The 14,026-nt window shown below is 46.8% G+C and overlaps 1 protein-coding gene and 1 long non-coding RNA gene across 2 annotated transcripts in view; both read left to right on the top strand.

Moving 5' to 3' along the window:
* The window catches only part of plpp4 (phospholipid phosphatase 4), a 234,351-nt gene that overhangs the window by 173,851 nt on the left and 46,474 nt on the right, over window positions 1–14,026 (top strand). The window lies entirely within an intron of this gene.
* Window positions 7,659–12,757, top strand: LOC125802974 (uncharacterized). Its single transcript, XR_007440020.1, has 3 exons — window positions 7,659–7,850; window positions 10,618–11,349; window positions 12,319–12,757. It is a non-coding gene; the product is annotated as an uncharacterized LOC125802974 (long non-coding RNA).

Genomic DNA, 14,026 nt, shown 5'->3' with positions numbered 1-14,026 from the left:
GAAATATTACTGTGTCCATCAGTTATTAGATATATCAAACTGAAATGGCTGTTGCAAACACCCAAATACTTAGAACTAAAAATGATTAAGATTAATAGGGCTGCCCAAACTTTTTCATATGACTGTATTTTCCCATTTCGATAAACTCATGAGAACCCAGATTGTGTTCTGAATATTGTTACAATTGAGCAGCTTATTCATATTGTTTATCTTGTGATAAGAGGCATATGACATTTTTATGATTTAACATAAATGTCATAACAATTTTATAACATGTATCTTTAACATTATTATAGAAATCACGTCAGAAGTAGTTATATAAGATATAAATAATTTTATTAAAGCATTTTAATTATTAAAATGATTGGAACAAACCTGTAGAAGTAAAAAATACACCTTTCAAATCAGCTACTTTAATTTCAAGTACTAACCCAGCACACCTACATTCTGCAAATGAGGTCAGATAATCACGCACTCACACACTGTCCTGTGGTGCTCTCGGAGTAGTCAGTAGGCTTTGCCAGATGCCCAAGATATACAAAAGAGCCATTTCTGTTAATTTTTGAATTTCGGGATGACATGGAAATGTTTATTGAATAATGTTTAAAATACAAACTGAGAATTAATTGTATGCTTAAAGAATGAAATAAACACAAATGTAATCACAGACTTTTTTGTACTTCTTTTTCACAACTACTATTTTTAATTATTTGATTGAAGCTAATTATAGTGTACATAGGTATGTGAATGGTTTATTGATTGATTCAAGTCAGTTGAAATGTCTAACAATGTTTTGGTTTTCTTATTATTCTTATATTGCATTGATAATTAACATATTCTTAAATGCAAATAGAGATCTAGGGGCATGACAATTTTTCTGCCAGTGCTTTTGGGAAAGTAGTGAGTAATTAAATGGATGTCAACTTCAGGTTAAACACTGTATTGGATTTGTCATTGTTATCATGGTATATCACTAGTACGTCAGTGTCATTACAGTAGCAATGCATGGCTAATAATAAATGTAAACCTAATGATGAATGTAAACAAGGTGCACCTATACTATTGTTATACTAGATAAAATAGTCAACAGATACAGATTGGTTAATACTAATACACTACTAATACAGAACAAAAGTAAGAAAAAATTAAGGATTTGCAGGATCAATTAAGACTGGTTAAGCTCTCGCCCAGTGCAAATTACTGTGGCAATAACCACAAGTATCATTTTTTGTAATTTGCTAGTTGCATGCCAGTAAAGATATGAGAGTAAGAGAAAAGCAATCCGAACATTTAGTTACTCATCCGGACATTTTTGCTGTTTTTTTAATACAAAATATGCCAGTACTCCAGTTTGCGTTCAAATAATTACAAATTAAATTAAATTAAATTAAATTAAATCTCTTTTGGAGACAAGTTGTGTGTTTGTGTGTAAATAACCAAATTAATAAAAACTATCTAAAACAAAATGGAAAAATGGGGCTTGCTGCTTTAATTTAAATACAAAATGTGGTATACATTATCGTTTAAAACTTGTCAAAGAAATTAAGTTATGGATTAGTCTAAAACAACTGTAAATCAATTGGCATATATTTAATAAATATACTCTTTATACAACTGATTATTACAATATACAAGCCGCTGAAACTACAGCACGCCTTGAATTATAGGAGTTGGAGTAAGAGCTGATAGTGAGTGGAGGTGAATTATGGGACTTGGAGTCAGGTCTGATAGTGGGTGTAGGTGAATTATGGGACTTGGAGTCAGGTCTGATAGTGGGTGCAGGTGAATTATGGGAGTTGGAGTCAGGTCTGATAATGGGTGCAGGTGAATTATTGGAGTTGGAGTCAGGTCTAATAGTGGGTGCAGGTGAATTATGGGAGTTGGAGTGAGGTGTGATAGCGGTTGCAGGTGAATTATGGGAGCTGGAGTGAGGGCTGATATTGGGTGCAGGTGAATTATGGGAGTTGGAGTGAGGGCTGATAGCGAGTGCAGGTGAATTATGGGACTTGGAGTGAGGGCTCATAGCGAGTGCAGGTGAAGTATGGGAGTTGGAGTGAGGTGTGATAGCGGTTGCAGGTGAATTATGGGAGTTGGAGTGAAGGTTGATAGTGATAGTTGATAGTGTTGATAGGTGATTTATGGGAGTTGGAGTGAGGGCTGATAGCAAGTGCTGGTGAATTATGGGAGTTGGAGTGAGGGCTGATAGTGGGTGCAGGTGAATTATTGGAGTTGTAGTCAGGTCTAATAGTGGGTGCAGGTGAATTATGGGAGTTGGAGTGAGGGCTGATAGTGGGTGCAGGTGAATTATTGGAGTTGTAGTCAGGTCTGATAGTGGGTGCAGGTGAATTGTGGGAGTTGGAGTGAGGGCTAATAGTGGGTGCAGGTGAATTATGGGAGTTGGAGTGAGGTCTGATAGCGGTTGCAGGTAAGTTATGGGAGTTGGAGTGAGGGCTGATAGTGGGTGCAGGTGAATTATGGGAGTTGGAGTGAGGTCTGATAGCGGGTGCAGGTGAATAATGGGAGTTGGAGTAAGGTCTGATAGCGGTTGCAGGTGAATTATGGGAGTTGAAGTAAGGTCTGATAGTGGGTGCAGGTGAATTATAGGAGTTGGTGTGAGGTCTGATAGTGGGTGCAGTTGAACTATGGGATTTGGAGTGAGGTCTGATAGCGAGTGCAGGTGAATTATGGGAGTTGGAGTGCGGGCTGATATCAAGTGCAGGTGAATTATGGGAGTTGGAGTGAGGTCCGATAGCGAGTGCAGGTGAATTATGGGAGTTTGAGTGAGGTCTGATAGTGGGTGCAGGGGAGTTATTTGGACTTGGAGTGGGGTCTGATAGCGAGTGTAGGTGAATTATGGGAGTTGGAGTGAGGTTTAATTGCGAGTGCAGGTGAATTATGGGACTTGGAGTGAGGGCTGATAGCAGGTGCAGGTGAATTATAGGAGTTGGAGTGAGGGCTGATAGCGGGTGCAAGTGAATTATGGGAGGTGAAGTCATTATGGGAGTTGGAGTCAGGTCTGATAGTGGGTGCAGGTGAATTATGGGAGTTGTATTGAGGGTCTGATAGCGGGTGCAGGTGAATTATGGGAGTTGGAGTCAGGTCTGCTGGTGGGTGCAGGTGAACTATGGGAGTTGGAGTGAGGTCTGATAGTGGGTGCAGGTGAATTATGGGACTTGGAATGAGGGCTGACAGCGGGTGCAAGTGAATTATGGGAGTTGGAGTGAGGGCTGATAGCGGTTGCAGGTGAATTATGGGAGTTGGAGTGAGGGCTGATAGCGGTTGCAGGTGAATTATGGGAGTTGGAGTCAGGTCTGATAGCGGTTGCAGGTGAATTATGGGAGTTGGAGTGAGGTGTGATAGCGGTTGCAGGTGAATTATGGGAGTTGGAGTGAGGGCTGATATTGGGTGCAGGTGAATTATGGGACTTGGAGTGAAGTCTGATAGCGAGTGCAGGTGAATTATGGGACTTGGAGTGAGGTCTGCTGGTGGGTGCAGGTGAACTATGGGAGTTGGAGTGAGGTCTGATAGTGGGTGCAGGTGAATTATGGGAGTTGGAGTGCGGGCTGATATCAAGTGCAGTTGAGTTATGGGACTTGGAATGAGGTCTGATAGCGGTTGCAGGTGAATTATGGGAGTTGGAGTGAGGTCTGATAGTGGGTGCAGGGGAATTATGGGACTTAGAGTGAAGTCTGATAGCGAGTGCAGGTGAATTATGGGACTTGGAGTGAGGGCTGATATCAAGTGCAGTTGAGTTATGGGACTTGGAATGAGGTCTGATAGCGGTTGCAGGTGAATTATGGGAGTTGGAGTGAGGTCTGATAGTGGGTGCAGGGGAATTATGGGACTTGGAGTGAAGTCTGATAGCGAGTGCAGGTGAATTATGGGAGTTGGAGTGAAGGTTGATAGTGGGTGCAGGTGATTTATGGGAGTTGGAGTGAGGGCTGATAGCGGGTGCTGGTGAATTTTGGGAGTTGGAGTGAGGGCTGATAGTGGGTGCAGGTGAATTATTGGAGTTGGAGTCAGGTCTAATAGTGGGTGCAGGTGAATTATGGGAGTTGGAGTGAGGTGTGATAGCGGTTGCAGGTGAATTATGGGAGCTGGAGTGAGGGCTGATATTGGGTGCAGGTGAATTATGGGAGTTGGAGTGAGGGCTGATAGCGAGTGCAGGTGAATTATGGGACTTGGAGTGAGGGCTCATAGCGAGTGCAGGTGAATTATGGGAGTTGGAGTGAGGTGTGATAGCGGTTGCAGGTGAATTATGGGAGTTGGAGTGAAGGTTGATAGTGATAGTTGATAGTGTTGATAGGTGATTTATGGGAGTTGGAGTGAGTGCTGATAGCAAGTGCTGGTGAATTATGGGAGTTGGAGTGAGGGCTGATAGTGGGTGCAGGTGAATTATTGGAGTTGTAGTCAGGTCTAATAGTGGGTGCAGGTGAATTATGGGAGTTGGAGTAAGGGCTGATAGTGGGTGCAGGTGAATTAGGGGAGTTGGAGTGAGGCTCTGATAGTGGGTGCAGGTGAAGTATAGGAGTTGGAGACAGGTCTGATAGTGGGTGCAGGTGAATTGTGGGAGTTGGAGTGAGGGCTAATAGTGGGTGCAGGTGAATTATGGGAGTTGGAGTGAGGTCTGATAGCGGTTGCAGGTGAGTTATGGGAGTTGGAGTGAGGGCTGATAGTGGGTACAGGTGAATTATGGGAGTTGGAGTGAGGTCTGATAGCGATTGCAGGTGAATTATGGGAGTTGGAGTGAGGGCTGATAGTGGGTGCAGGTGAATTATGGGAGTTGGAGTGAGGGCTGATAGCGGGTGCAGGTGAATAATGGGAGTTGGAGTAAGGTCTGATAGCGGTTGCAGGTGAATTATGGGAGTTGAAGTAAGGTCTGATAGTGGGTGCAGGTGAATTATAGGAGTTGGTGTGAGGTCTGATAGTGGGTGCAGTTGAACTATGGGATTTGGAGTGAGGTCTGATAGCGAGTGCAGGTGAATTATGGGAGTTGGAGTGCGGGCTGATATCAAGTGCAGGTGAATTATGGGAGTTGGAGTGAGGTCCTATAGCGAGTGCAGGTGAATTATGGGAGTTTGAGTGAGGTCTGATAGTGGGTGCAGGGGAGTTATTTGGACTTGGAGTGAGGTCTGATAGCGAGTGTAGGTGAATTATGGGAGTTGGAGTGAGGGCTGATAGCGGGTGCAAAGTGAATTATGGGAGGTGAAGTCATTATGGGAGTTGGAGTCAGGTCTGATAGTGGGTGCAGGTGAATTATGGGAGTTGTATTTAGGGTCTGATAGCGGGTGCAGGTGAATTATGGGAGTTGGAGTCAGGTCTGCTGGTGGGTGCAGTTGAACTATGGGAGTTGGAGTGAGGTCTGATAGTGGGTGCAGGTGAATTATGGGACTTGGAATGAGGGCTGATAGCGGGTGCAAGTGAATTATGGGAGGTGGAGTCATTATGGGAGTTGGAGTCAGGTCTGATAGTGGGTGCAGGTGAATTATGGGAGTTGTATTGAGGGTCTGATAGCGGGTGCAGGTGAATTATGGGAGTTGGAGTCAGGTCTGCTGGTGGGTGCAGGTGAACTATGGGAGTTGGAGTGAGGTCTGACAGTGGGTGCAGGTGAATTATGGGAGTTAGAGTGCAGGCTGATAGCAAGTGCAGGTGAATTATGGGAGTTGGGGTGAGGTCTGATAGCGGGTGCAGGTGATTTATGGGAGTTGGAGTGAGGCTCTGATAGTGGGTGCAGGTGAATTATGGGAGTTGGAGTGAGAGCTGTTAGTGGGTGCAGGTGAATAATGGGAGTTGGAGTAAGGTCTGATAGCGGTTGCAGGTGAATTATGGGAGTTGAAGTAAGGTCTGATAGTGGGTGCAGGTGAATTATGGGAGTTGGTGTGAGGTCTGATAGTGGGTGCAGTTGAACTATGGGATTTGGAGTGAGGTCTGATAGCGAGTGAGTTATGGGAGTTGGTGTGAGGTCTGATAGTGGGTGCAGTTGAACTATGGGATTTGGAGTGAGGTCTGATAGCGAGTGCAGGTGAATTATGGGAGTTGGAGTGCGGGCTGCTATCAAGTGCAGGTGAATTATGGGAGTTGGAGTGAGGTCTGATAGCGAGTGCAGGTGAATTATGGGAGTTTGAGTAAGGTCTGATAGTGGGTGCAGGGGAGTTATTTGGACTTGGAGTGAGGTCTGATAGCGAGTGTAGGTGAATTATGGGAGTTGGAGTGAGGTTTAATAGCGAGTGCAGGTGAATTATGGGACTTGGAGTGAGGGCTGATAGCGGGTGCAGGTGAATTATAGGAGTTGGAGTGAGGGCTGATAGCAGGTGCAAGTGAATTATGGGAGGTGGAGTCATTATGGGAGTTGGAGTCAGGTCTGATAGTGGGTGCAGGTGAATTATGGGAGTTGGAGTCAGGTCTGCTGGTGGGTGCAGGTGAACTATGGGAGTTGGAGTGAGGTCTGATAGTGGGTGCAGGTGAATTATGGGACTTGCAATGAGGGCTGATAGCGGGTGCAGGTGAATTATGGGAGGTGGAGTCATTATGGGAGTTGGAGTCAGGTCTGATAGTGGGTGCAGGTGAATTATGGGAGTTGGAGTGAGGGTCTGATAGCGGGTGCAGGTGAAATATGGGAGTTGGAGTCAGGTCTGCTGGTGGGTGCAGGTGAACTATGGGAGTTGGAGTGAGGTCTGACAGTGGGTGCAGGTGAATTATGGGAGTTGTATTGAGGGTCTGATAGCGGGTGCAGGTGAATTATGGGAGTTGGAGTCAGGTCTGCTGGTGGGTGCAGGTGAATTAGGGGAGTTGGAGTGAGGTCTGATAGTGGGTGCAGGTGAATTATGGGAGTTAGAGTGCAGGCTGATAGCAAGTGCAGCTGAATTATGGGAGTTGGGGTGAGGTCTGATAGCGGGTGCAGGTGATTTATGGGAGTTGGAGTGAGGCTCTGATAGTGGGTGCAGGTAAATTATGGGAGTTGGAGTCAGGTCTAATAGTGGGTGCAGGTAAATTATGTGAGTTGGAGTGAGGTCTGATAGCGGTTGCAGGTGAATTATGGGAGTTGGAGTGAGGTCTGATAGTGGGTGTAAGTGAATTATGGGAGTTGGAGTGCGGGCTGATAGTGGGTGCAGGTGAATAATGGGAGTTGGAGTAAGGTCTGATAGCGGTTGCAGGTGAATTATGGGAGTTGGAGTCAGGTCTGATAGCGGGTGCAGGTGATTTATGGGAGTTGTAGTGAGGTCTGATAGCGGTTGCAGGTGAATTATGGGAGTTGGAGTGAGGTCTGATAGTGGGTGTAAGTGAATTATGGGAGTTGGAGTGCGGGCTGATAGTGGGTGCAGGTGAATTATGGGAGTTGTAGTGAGGGCTGATAGCGGTTGCAGGTGAATTATGGGAGTTGTAGTGAGGGCTGATAGCGGTTGCAGGTGATTTATGGGAGTTGGAGTGAGGTCTGATAGTGGGTGCAGGTGAATTTTGGGAGTTGGAGTGAGGTCTGATAGTGGGTGAAGGTGAATTATGGCAGTTGGAGTGAGGGCTAATAGAGGATGCAGGTGAATTTTGGGAGTTGGAATGAGGTCTGATAGCGGTTGCAGGTGAATTATGGGAGTTGGAGTGAGGTCTGATAGTGGGTGCAGATGAATTATCGGAGTTGGAGTTAGGTCTGATAGTGAGTACAGGTGAATTAAGGGATTTGGAGTGAGGGCTAATAGAGGATGCAGGTGAATTATGGGAGTTGGAGTGAGGTCTGATAGCGATTGCAGGTGAATTATGGGAGTTGCAGTGAGGTCTGATAGTGGGTGAAGGTGAATTATGGGAGTTGGAGTGCGGGCTGATATCAAATGCAGTTGAATTATGGGACTTGAAGTGAGGTCTGATATTGGGTGCAGGTGAATTATGGGAGTTGGAGTGAACTCTGCTGGTGTGTGCAGATGAATTATGGGAGTTGGAGTGAGGTCTGATAGTGGGTGCAGGTGAATTATGGGAGTTGGAGTGAATACTGATAGTGGGTTCAGGTGAATTATGGGAGTTGGAGGGAGTACTGATAGTGGGTGCAGGTGAATTATGGGAGTTGGAGTGAGGTCTGATAGTGGGTGAAGGTGAATTATGGGAGTTGGAGTGAGGGCTAATAGAGGATGCAGGTGAATTTTGGGAGTTGGAGTGAGGTCTGATAGCGAGTGAGTTATGGGAGTTGGTGTGAGGTCTGATAGTGGGTGCAGTTGAACTATGGGATTTGGAGTGAGGTCTGATAGCGAGTGCAGGTGAATTATGGGAGTTGGAGTGCGGGCTGCTATCAAGTGCAGGTGAATTATGGGAGTTGGAGTGAGGTCTGATAGCGAGTGCAGGTGAATTATGGGAGTTTGAGTAAGGTCTGATAGTGGGTGCAGGGGAGTTATTTGGACTTGGAGTGAGGTCTGATAGCGAGTGTAGGTGAATTATGGGAGTTGGAGTGAGGTTTAATAGCGAGTGCAGGTGAATTATGGGACTTGGAGTGAGGGCTGATAGCGGGTGCAGGTGAATTATAGGAGTTGGAGTGAGGGCTGATAGCAGGTGCAAGTGAATTATGGGAGGTGGAGTCATTATGGGAGTTGGAGTCAGGTCTGATAGTGGGTGCAGGTGAATTATGGGAGTTGGAGTCAGGTCTGCTGGTGGGTGCAGGTGAACTATGGGAGTTGGAGTGAGGTCTGATAGTGGGTGCAGGTGAATTATGGGACTTGCAATGAGGGCTGATAGCGGGTGCAGGTGAATTATGGGAGGTGGAGTCATTATGGGAGTTGGAGTCAGGTCTGATAGTGGGTGCAGGTGAATTATGGGAGTTGGAGTGAGGGTCTGACAGTGGGTGCAGGTGAATTATGGGAGTTGTATTGAGGGTCTGATAGCGGGTGCAGGTGAATTATGGGAGTTGGAGTCAGGTCTGCTGGTGGGTGCAGGTGAATTAGGGGAGTTGGAGTGAGGTCTGATAGTGGGTGCAGGTGAATTATGGGAGTTAGAGTGCAGGCTGATAGCAAGTGCAGCTGAATTATGGGAGTTGGGGTGAGGTCTGATAGCGGGTGCAGGTGATTTATGGGAGTTGGAGTGAGGCTCTGATAGTGGGTGCAGGTAAATTATGGGAGTTGGAGTCAGGTCTAATAGTGGGTGCAGGTAAATTATGTGAGTTGGAGTGAGGTCTGATAGCGGTTGCAGGTGAATTATGGGAGTTGGAGTGAGGTCTGATAGTGGGTGTAAGTGAATTATGGGAGTTGGAGTGCGGGCTGATAGTGGGTGCAGGTGAATAATGGGAGTTGGAGTAAGGTCTGATAGCGGTTGCAGGTGAATTATGGGAGTTGGAGTCAGGTCTGATAGCGGGTGCAGGTGATTTATGGGAGTTGTAGTGAGGTCTGATAGCGGTTGCAGGTGAATTATGGGAGTTGGAGTGAGGTCTGATAGTGGGTGTAAGTGAATTATGGGAGTTGGAGTGCGGGCTGATAGTGGGTGCAGGTGAATTATGGGAGTTGTAGTGAGGGCTGATAGCGGTTGCAGGTGAATTATGGGAGTTGTAGTGAGGGCTGATAGCGGTTGCAGGTGATTTATGGGAGTTGGAGTGAGGTCTGATAGTGGGTGCAGGTGAATTTTGGGAGTTGGAGTGAGGTCTGATAGTGGGTGAAGGTGAATTATGGCAGTTGGAGTGAGGGCTAATAGAGGATGCAGGTGAATTTTGGGAGTTGGAATGAGGTCTGATAGCGGTTGCAGGTGAATTATGGGAGTTGGAGTGAGGTATGATAGTGGGTGCAGATGAATTATCGGAGTTGGAGTTAGGTCTGATAGTGAGTGCAGGTGAATTAAGGGATTTGGAGTGAGGGCTAATAGAGGATGCAGGTGAATTATGGGAGTTGGAGTGAGGTCTGATAGCGATTGCAGGTGAATTATGGGAGTTGGAGTGAGGGTCTGACAGTGGGTGCAGGTGAATTATGGGAGTTGTATTGAGGGTCTGATAGCGGGTGCAGGTGAATTATGGGAGTTGGAGTCAGGTCTGCTGGTGGGTGCAGGTGAATTAGGGGAGTTGGAGTTAGGTCTGATAGTGGGTGCAGGTGAATTATGGGAGTTAGAGTGCAGGCTGATAGCAAGTGCAGCTGAATTATGGGAGTTGGGGTGAGGTCTGATAGCGGGTGCAGGTGATTTATGGGAGTTGGAGTGAGGCTCTGATAGTGGGTGCAGGTAAATTATGGGAGTTGGAGTCAGGTCTAATAGTGGGTGCAGGTAAATTATGTGAGTTGGAGTGAGGTCTGATAGCGGTTGCAGGTGAATTATGGGAGTTGGAGTGAGGTCTGATAGTGGGTGTAAGTGAATTATGGGAGTTGGAGTGCGGGCTGATAGTGGGTGCAGGTGAATAATGGGAGTTGGAGTAAGGTCTGATAGCGGTTGCAGGTGAATTATGGGAGTTGGAGTCAGGTCTGATAGCGGGTGCAGGTGATTTATGGGAGTTGTAGTGAGGTCTGATAGCGGTTGCAGGTGAATTATGGGAGTTGGAGTGAGGTCTGATAGTGGGTGTAAGTGAATTATGGGAGTTGGAGTGCGGGCTGATAGTGGGTGCAGGTGAATTTTGGGAGTTGGAATGAGGTCTGATAGCGGTTGCAGGTGAATTATGGGAGTTGGAGTGAGGTCTGATAGTGGGTGCAGATGAATTATCGGAGTTGGAGTTAGGTCTGATAGTGAGTGCAGGTGAATTAAGGGATTTGGAGTGAGGGCTAATAGAGGATGCAGGTGAATTATGGGAGTTGGAGTGAGGTCTGATAGCGATTGCAGGTGAATTATGGGAGTTGCAGTGAGGTCTGATAGTGGGTGAAGGTGAATTATGGGAGTTGGAGTGCGGGCTGATATCAAATGCAGTTGAATTATGGGACTTGAAGTGAGGTCTGATATTGGGTGCAGGTGAATTATGGGAGTTGGAGTGAACTCTGCTGGTGTGTGCAGATGAATTATGGGAGTTGGAGTGAGGTCTGATAGTGGGTGCAGGTGAATTATGGGAGTTGGAGTGAATACTGATAGTGGGTTCAGGTGAATTATGGGAGTTGGAGGGAGTACTGATAGTGGGTGCAGGTGAATTATGGGAGTTGGAGTGAGGTCTGATAGTGGGTGAAGGTGAATTATGGGAGTTGGAGTGAGGGCTAATAGAGGATGCAGGTGAATTTTGGGAGTTGGAATGAGGTCTGATAGCGGTTGCAGGTGAATTATGGGAGTTGGAGTGAGGTCTGATAGTGGGTGCAGATGAATTATCGGAGTTGGAGTTAGGTCTGATAGTGAGTGCAGGTGAATTAAGGGATTTGGAGTGAGGGCTAATAGAGGATGCAGGTGAATTATGGGAGTTGGAGTGAGGTCTGATAGCGATTGCAGGTGAATTATGGGAGTTGGAGTGAGGGTCTGATAGTGGGTGCAGGTGAATTATGGGAGTTGTATTGAGGGTCTGATAGCGGGTGCAGGTGAATTATGGGAGTTGGAGTCAGGTCTGCTGGTGGGTGCAGGTGAATTATGGGAGTTAGAGTGCAGGCTGATAGCAAGTGCAGCTGAATTATGGGAGTTGGGGTGAGGTCTGATAGCGGGTGCAGGTGATTTATGGGAGTTGGAGTGAGGCTCTGATAGTGGGTGCAGGTAAATTATGGGAGTTGGAGTCAGGTCTAATAGTGGGTGCAGGTAAATTATGTGAGTTGTAGTGAGGTCTGATAGCGGTTGCAGGTGAATTATGGGAGTTGGAGTGAGGTCTGATAGTGGGTGTAAGTGAATTATGGGAGTTGGAGTGCAGGCTGATAGTGGGTGCAGGTAAATTATGTGAGTTGGAGTGAGGTCTGATAGCGGTTGCAGGTGAATTATGGGAGTTGGAGTGAGGTCTGATAGTGGGTGTAAGTGAATTATGGGAGTTGGAGTGCGGGCTGATAGTGGGTGCAGGTGAATAATGGGAGTTGGAGTAAGGTCTGATAGCGGTTGCAGGTGAATTATGGGAGTTGGAGTCAGGTCTGATAGCGGGTGCAGGTGATTTATGGGAGTTGTAGTGAGGTCTGATAGCGGTTGCAGGTGAATTATGGGAGTTGTAGTGAGGGCTGATAGCGGTTGCAGGTGATTTATGGGAGTTGGAGTGAGGTCTGATAGTGGGTGCAGGTGAATTTTGGGAGTTGGAATGAGGTCTGATAGCGGTTGCAGGTGAATTATGGGAGTTGGAGTGAGGTCTGATAGTGGGTGCAGATGAATTATCGGAGTTGGAGTTAGGTCTGATAGTGAGTGCAGGTGAATTAAGGGATTTGGAGTGAGGGCTAATAGAGGATGCAGGTGAATTATGGGAGTTGGAGTGAGGTCTGATAGTGATTGCAGGTGAATTATGGGAGTTGCAGTGAGGTCTGATAGTGGGTGAAGGTGAATTATGGGAGTTGGAGTGCGGGCTGATATCAAATGCAGTTGAATTATGGGACTTGAAGTGAGGTCTGATATTGGGTGCAGGTGAATTATGGGAGTTGGAGTGAACTCTGCTGGTGTGTGCAGATGAATTATGGGAGTTGGAGTGAGGTCTGATAGTGGGTGCAGGTGAATTATGGGAGTTGGAGTGAATACTGATAGTGGGTGCAGGTGAATTATGGGAGTTGGAGGGAGTACTGATAGTGGGTGCAGGTGAATTATGGGAGTTGGAGTGAGGTCTGATAGTGGGTGAAGGTGAATTATGGGAGTTGGAGTGAGGGCTAATAGAGGATGCAGGTGAATTTTGGGAGTTGGAATGAGGTCTGATAGCGGTTGCAGGTGAATTATGGGAGTTGGAGTGAGGTCTGATAGCGGTTGCAGGTGAATTATGGGAGTTGGAGTGAGCTCTGATAGTGAGTGGAGGTGAATTATGGGAGATGCAGTGAGGGCTGATAGCGAGTGTAGGTGAATTATTGGAGTTGGAGTAAGGTCTTATAGTGATTGCAGGTGAATTATGGGAGTTGGAGTGCGGACTGATATCAAGTGCAGTTGAATTATGGGACTTGGAGTGATGTCTGATAGCGGGTGCAGGTGAATTATGGGAGTTGGAGTGAGGTCTGATAGTGGGTGCAGGGGAATTATGGGACTTGGAGTGAGGTCTGATAGCGAGTGTAGGTGAATTATGGGAGTTGGAGTAAGGTCTTATAGTGATTGCAGGTGAATTATGGGAGTTGGAGTGCGGGCTGACATCAAGTGCAGGTGAATTATGGGACTTGGAGTGATGTCTGATAGCGGGTGCAGGTGAATTATGGGAGTTGGAGTGCGGGCTGATAGCGGGTGCAGGTGAATAATGGGAGTTGGAGTGAGGTCTGATAGCGAGTGTAGGTGAATTATGGGAGTTGGAGTAAGGTCTTATAGTGATTGCAGGTGAATTATGGGAGTTGGAGTGCGGGCTGACATCAAGTGCAGGTGAATTATGGGACTTGGAGTGAGGTCTGATAGTGGGTGCAGGTGAATTATGGGAGTTAGAGTGCGGGCTGATTGCAAGTGCAGGTGAATTATGGGAGTTGGGGTGGGGTCTGATAGCGGGTGCAGGTGAATTATGGGAATTAGAGTGCCGGCTGATAGCGGGTGCTGGTGAATTATGGGAGTTGGAGTGAGGGCTGATAGTGGGTGCAGGTAAATAATGGGAGTTGGAGTAAGGTCTGATAGCGGTTGCAGGTGAATAATGGGAGTTGGAGTCAGGTCTGATAGCGGGTGCAGGTGAATTATGGGAGTTGTAGTGAGGGCTGATAGCGGTTGCAGGTGAATTATGGGAGTTGGAGTCTGGTCTGATAGCGGGTGCAGGTGAATTATGGGAGTTGTAGTGAGGTCTGATAGTGGGTGCAGGTGAATTATAGGGTCTGATAGTGGGTGCAGGTGAATTATGGGAATGGAGTGAGGGCTGATAGTGGGTGCAGGTGATTCATGGGAGTTGGAGTGAGGTCTGATAGTGGGTGCAGGTGAATTATGGGAGTTGGAGTGCGGGTTGATATCAAATGCAGTTAAATTATGGGACTTGGAGTGAGGTCTGATAGTGGGTGCAGATGAATTATGGGAGTTGGAGTGAGGGCTAATAGAGGATGCA

The sequence above is a fragment of the Astyanax mexicanus genome, chromosome 7, assembly GCF_023375975.1.
Source record: "Astyanax mexicanus isolate ESR-SI-001 chromosome 7, AstMex3_surface, whole genome shotgun sequence".
Lineage (NCBI taxonomy): Eukaryota > Metazoa > Chordata > Actinopteri > Characiformes > Acestrorhamphidae > Astyanax > Astyanax mexicanus.
Note: the sequence above shows the minus strand (reverse complement) of the source record. Positions and strands in the feature narration are given on the sequence as shown.